Source organism: Sprattus sprattus (genome assembly GCF_963457725.1).
Source record: "Sprattus sprattus genome assembly, chromosome: 4".
NCBI classification, from domain to species: domain Eukaryota; kingdom Metazoa; phylum Chordata; class Actinopteri; order Clupeiformes; family Clupeidae; genus Sprattus; species Sprattus sprattus.
This window is the reverse complement of record NC_137923.1, coordinates 32,699,887-32,706,958: the sequence shown is the minus strand read 5'-3', so window position 1 is coordinate 32,706,958 and position 7,072 is coordinate 32,699,887.

Here is a 7,072-nt window from a genome sequence, read left to right as displayed (position 1 = left end):
AGTAAGTGAACCCCCAGCTGAATTGGTAAAGTCAAGCAGGTAACAGATTCAGTGAAACTTATTTGGGTGCTTAATTAGTCAATTAAGCAAACCGATCATCTGAGACATCCTTAGGGTAAGGTTTGGGCAACACAGATTAAAAGAGAGAGGAAACCAACCAAACTACTGTAGTGCCAACGTGTACCCACACAGATCAACAATGCCGAAAGGAAACGAGATATCCGAGAACATCAGGAAGAAGGTTCTGACAGCCCATCAGTCTTGGGAAAGCTATAAGACCATCTCCAAAAGATTCCAGCTCCATCCATCCATCCAAGACAAATAATTTAGAAATGGAGGGCATTCAACATGACCGCATCTCTGCCTAGAAGTGGACGCCCATCAAGACCATCACCAAGAAGCACCAGAAGAAGAATAAATCAGGTAAAAGTCAACCCACACAGTTTTTCGGCTACTCAAACAATTTCCTCTAAACAAGTACATGCAAATGATAAACATAAACCTGACATTTCATCTATGGAAAATTGGTGATAAAAAAATTAAAAATCATGGTAAAACAACAGAAAACGCTTAAGTGCTCAGGGGGTTCACATACTTTCAAGTGGCACTGTATAGAACAGTGTCCATGGAGTCACTTTCAAGTCATAATTTTTCATGTTCATTTCTCACACTTGCTGAACCCTTCCACTGGGGGAGTTGTCCCCTGTCTCAATGTCCATGACTTGAGAGATTTGTTTGTGTTTGTGTTCTTATCTTTGATGAGGAGTGCATAGGTCATCATCCCTTGTCTTTTGTGAGCGTTGTTGGATAAACACAGGGAACGCCCCTCCTGCCATGGGAACGAACAAGGTGCCACACTCACAGGCAAAGGACCGTTATTACAAACACGTCACAAGAGACTGTCCAAATAGAGAAGTCAGAGTAGTCAGCCACTACTCAGCCTTTGCAATGTTATAGCAGTTAGATGTTAGAAAAGTTAAGATATTTAAGTCATTATTGTCATATTGTATTAAGAGCTAGTGTACAATTTCAGCCCAAATTTAACATTAAGGCATTTCAAACATATAATTCAGGATCAACAAAATGGAAATTTACCATCTACACTGCGTATGCTGAGCACACCTTTGTGGGTTGCCTTGAAATTCTCTCTGCAGAAGTCATCTGGCCCCCTCTGCTGGACTATACACATCATTACAACAGATTTCCTGCAAAGCAAATCTGCAAAGCAAATCCTCTAAACCAGTGTTCTTTGATGGGCTGCAACAATGTTTCAAGTTGAAGCTAATTTTCCATGAAAAACTGATTTTTAGTTGAGAACAATATTAATGCAATTTATGATTGAAATTCGATGTTTGAAACACAATATAAATTGTATAAATAGGCAAAAATAAACCGGCAGATCATGAAAATAATATCCCATTGTTTGAACCTAACAGCGTCATCAAGTTGAAGGTTCAGTAAAGCTAACATTTTACTCTGTAGCAATATTAGCGGAAACATTTAGAAGTTTCTCAGGCGAAAGAATGACAGCATGACAAACTGCCGAAAACTACTCATATTCAGCGTAAATACATCTCTGATTATATTCAGGGTTCATACACATTTTGACCAATGGATTTCCATGACTTTTCCATGACTTTAAACCAAATTTCCATGACCAAACATTTTGTGAAATCTCTGTGTATATGTGAAAAAGTGATAAAATGTAGTATTTAAACTAACAATGAGAATTCCAGAGCAGACAGTATACAAAAATATGCAGTTTAAGCTCTGTGTCATAAACTTAGTGCATTTTGTTAGCATTTGAAAATGCTTCCATAAGCCATTGAATGCTGGGCGTGTACAAAAATCCCAAATAATAAAAACTAATTTTGAGAAAATGATTCAGAACACAATCACAGATTTTTTTATATTATATCAAGTCTCTAGCTTTAACATTGAGCTTTCCACAGGCCTTCAAAGATGCTGCCACAGAGCGTGGAGTATTATTTTCGCCCAAATTCAAGCACCCCGAATACTATGCTATACCCTAGTCAAACACTTGGAGGTCCATATTCAAGTAATGGTAGCTGATTTAAAGCCTATTAAGTTTGAAGGAGCTAGCTTAAATACTTTCTAGTAATAGCAATTTGAAAATGGCTCTTCAGAAAGCGCTGCTAAAAACGCGTCAGAAAATAGAGTAGAGTAGAGAGCTAATATTTGGGACTGTACCTATTAAGAAGTATATGAACTTTTTTCAGCCAAGTCTGAGATGGGAGCGTAAATAATTTTGAAAATATGAATATAACACATTTCCATGACTTTTCCAAAACTTTTGGTATTTTATTTTTTTAATTTTTCAAGCACTTTTCCAGGCCTGGAAATAACCATTTTAAAATTCCATGACTTTTCCAGGTTTTTCATGACCCTAGGAACCCTATTAGATTTGGATTTGTGAATGGAGGTGACGACGTTAAGCCCAGAGCGCAGTGTGTCGAGTGCGCTATATTGATGTCTAAGGAGGCGCTCAAACCTTAAAATCTGAACAAGCACATCTCATTTCTCATGTATATCTGTCCTTGATTCAACCTCATTTCCTTCACATTTCTATTAGAGGGTGGGGCTAGGACATAAGGAAGGGAGGAAGGCTTGACATATAATGGAAATGAGAATCACCCATCTAGAAGCCTACACTGAAACAAAGCAGCTCTGGATACAAGAAATTAACTTTCATTTTTTGAAACACCTTTATAACCAAACTATGCATCTGTTCCAAGCTAAAAGAATGTGGTCTCATGGAGCCAGACCTCTATACCTAATGTTATGCACCACTTCACAAGAGACTGGCTTCATTGATCATTTTTAAAACCAACATAATTGTTCACATCCACCATATTACACACAGTGTTGCTTCTGGAACCCTCTTGTTGATTCTCTTCATCTAACTTATATTTAGTGGTGCACCAATACCACTTTTTGTTGATCAAGAACCAGATGTAAGAAGTTACAAGTACTCAGAATTTGAGTGATAGTGAGTAACAATAAAGTTTCTTGTAAATTAATTTACATTTCATAGCCTGCCAGGAGCTGTTGTAATCACCACCACTACCAATTCATAAAAAATATTCATATTAAAGGTTGTTGATATTTGATCTTGAATTGAGTATACCATTTACAGAGCCAGGGCTGTGTGAAAACATCTGAGTTTTTACGAGGCTTAAGTTTGCTCCTTATTCAATTTTCCATTCCACTTCAATGGGAAACTTCAGGATTTGTCAAACTGGGCCCTATTTTTAAATCTTTTTGGGTCCAAGCTTTTACTAAGGACAATTCATGATCAAGGTCTGTCCAGTATTAAGTCAGATTGTTATAACGGACTACCATAAAATGGCTTTACAACGTAATCCCATGGGGCAAGCATTTGGGGCAAGTTTCAGTCTGTTTCTTTACAGTTATTAACGTAAACAGACACAGGTCTATTTCTGTAGGGAACTAGAGGTCGACCGATATATCGGTCGGCCAATGTATCGGGCCGATTTTTGTCATTTTTTAATCTATCGGCATTGGCCGATATCTGTGTTTAGTAGCGCCGATTTATAGTCAGACATGTCCGCGGGCAGCCCCGTGTTATTGGTACCGGCAGAACGCATGTGAAGGACCCCAACCCAAAACTTGTAATCCTGGGAGATAAGGTAAGGCTTAAATTCAGCTATTTCAAAGTTGTATGGTGGTAACATATTTACTAGGTTATATATGTTACAAGTAAACTATGAAGTGTTGCTTCACTTAGTGAAAGGGAAAAAAAAAAATAATAATCTAGTAGCAGCTTGCTTGCTTACAGTAATATGTTGGCCCAAATGTTATGAGTTCTGCTTAAATTTTCCTGTATTGGAGTCAAAAAATGTCCCTCTGTTCATGGCTACGTTATGCTACTCCGCCCCTCTCACAGACAGCTCCGTGCTTGAAGACACAGAGCAGCCATGGAGCAGCTCAGAACGGTGTATGACATTTGTTCAGAAGCGTGGTTTAGGTGACGCAGACAATATCCGAGTTTCCAACTTATTTACATCAAAGAAAATTCACCTCAAGAACATGCACAGCTGCGTGTGTTTCTATCAACGTGTTTGCGAATAAAAATGGATCGTTAGCCTGATGAAGTGATGTGTTCAGACCAATGTCTGTATATCAAAGAAAATTCACCTCAAGAACATGCACAAACAGATCACAACAAAAAACAAATTAAATTTCTACTTGCAATTTAGTACCGCAACATCAAATGTGTTTCCTGTTTGCCGAGTGGATGCATGTACGGCCCCGGCAAACAGATCACAACAAAAAACAAAATGTTCAATGCCAGAAAAACTAAACATATCTAAGTATTGCAATATGCAACAGGCAAACCGACACACAGGTGACATGTCCCTGGTTGGTGAAATGATTCATCTGTGTGTTTGTTCGTGCTGATTCCCGACTGACAGACCTGCAGACTGATTCGTCATTTCCTGTTTGTTAGATGGATCAGGAGGAGCCTCCTGGGCCTGATAACTCCCCTCCTCAGCCCGCCCCGAAACGCACCTGCAGACCGGCTCCAGAGCAACACCAGCATCGCCCACGCCGCCCTGCTCCCCATCCTGGGCCCTCAACTCAGTCATCATCCCCTTGACGACTTCTCCCGCTGGATGTGACGACCCCCACCCTGGTCATCGGCAGCTCCATGGTCCGAGATGTCCACACCCCCCCCTTCAACAAGCGGCCCCTGCAAGGTCCACTGCCTCCCCGGAGCCTGGCGTGTTCCAATCGCTGATGGATGTGGAACTTTCCCTCCCCACCCCCACCACTCTGCACGTAGTCACTCTACCTGGTCTACCTAGAGAAACCCTCGGCCAACCGCACCCACTGCCACTGCATTGCCGTACACCTACTCTACCCAATACCCTATGCTAGCATTTATGTACAATATACATTATTGCCTCCACCGAAATGTTTCTCTGTCCCTACATCCCCTACCCCTGTAACAGTAACCCTATTGCCACAGTAATCTGGTCTTGTCTGTATCATGTACTTACCACCAGATGTATGTACACATATGTCCAGTGACCAAATGCTGGCTGTGTATTGCCCCTGTTGCTTCCTTTCCCCTTCTGCCACACTACCCTTCCCCTTCCCCTTCCCCCCTTCCCCCCGTCCCACCTTCCTGTCTCCACCCGGCCGACCTCAAGCAGATGGGTCCCCCCTTATGTGCCGTGGTTCTGCTCAAGGTTTCTTCCTGCCTAACAGGGAGTTTTTTCTTGCCCCTGTTGCCGTTGTGCATGCACTAAGGGGGTTCAGGCTCTGGGCTCTGTTAAGCGCCGAGAGGCAATTGTATTGTTATGGCGCTATACAAATAAAATTGAATTGAATTGAATTATATAGCCTACGTCCACAGTAAAGTAGTATAACGTTAATAGTCAAGAATGTGAGATCACAAAGGGTTTAGCATTGCCCTTGCAAGTCTGTGCATCATGACAGTTATTTTGTTATTTATGTATTTGTGTGATTACTGCTAGATAATGGTAATTTGGTTTTAAAAGCAAACGGTTAAAAACAAAAACAACACATAAGGGAAGATTTTGTTTCTTTTACGCATTTTTCTAAATTAGTGTGTAATTGTTTTAATGTGAATAGAATATTGGAGTTGTACACTGACTTGAGGATGTCTGTTTCTTCTGTGTAGAAATTGCTGTCTGATGGCAGAACAAAAATCAAATCCAGTGTGGCAGCATTTCAAAGAGCCAACACCAGGGAAAGGCAAGTGCAATATCTGCAATGGACTGGTAAGCTTGGGGTCTGAAAAAGGTAAAAAGAAAAACACCACAAATTTGTGGAGTCACCTGAGGTGCCACCACCTCCAAGCTTACAAAGATGCACAAAAGGAAAAAGAAGAAGCAGCTGCCTCTACAGCCAACGTATCTCAGCCAACTGTAATGGACATGTTTGATGCCCAACGTAAATGGCAGAGTTCAGATCCCAGGTCAAAAAAACTTGACACTTTAGTTACAGAAATGATTGCCACAGATAATCAGCCGTTTTCATTTGTCTCAGGTATTGGTTTTCAGAGGCTGGTGGCTGCAATGGAGCCCAGATACAAACTAAAAACTGAGAAGCACTACCGCACTGATGTTCTAGATGGTATCATTACGAAAGTGGAGAAGAAAATAAAAACACTCATTGCAGAGGATGCTGGCCCTTTTTTGTCTTTCACAACAGCCTGTTGGTCAGGGGACACTGAAGCACTGATGAGTCTAACATGTCATTTCATTGATGACAACTGGGAAAGGAAACAAGTCATCCTAAATGCCAAGGCAATGTCTGGCTCCCACACTGGGGAGTACATCAGCAACATGTTCATCAGCATGCTGAAGCACTGGGACATCAGCCATGACAGAGTTGTGCTAGTGCTCCGTGACAGTGGTGCTAACATGGTAAAAGGCCTCAGACTGACAGACGTACCTGATCTCAGCTGCAGTGCACACACTTTACAGCTTGTGGTGAACGATGGGATCAACAGTCAGCGAGTGGTGCTGGACGTTAATGCCAAGTTAAAGACCATAGCCAAACATTTCAACCACTCCGTGCTGGCAAAGCAGCATCTGAAAGATATTCAAAAAGAACTTGGACTTCCCCAGCACAGTCTCATTCAGTCTGAACCCACTCGCTGGAACTCAACACTCCACATGATGCAGAGGATGCTGGAGCAGAAACGCTGTGAACATCTATGCTGGAAAATTTGCTACTCCAACAGCAGATCAATGGGACATCATTGCCAATTTGATTGACACACTGGAACCAGTTGAGGAAGTTACCCTCGAGATCAGCAGGTCAGAGGCTTCCATCTCCAGTGTCATCCCAAGCATTGCAGTGCTGAAAATGTTGCTTCAGTCAGAGGGTCCTAACACAAGGGGCATAAAAACTCTGAGGGAGACGATGCTGCAAAGTTTGGAGAAAAGGTTCGCAAAAATCGAGGAGACCAAATGTTTGGTTTTAGCAACGCTGCTGGATCCTCGCTACAAGAATCATGTCTTTGCCATGGACACACTGGCCAAGGCAAAACAGT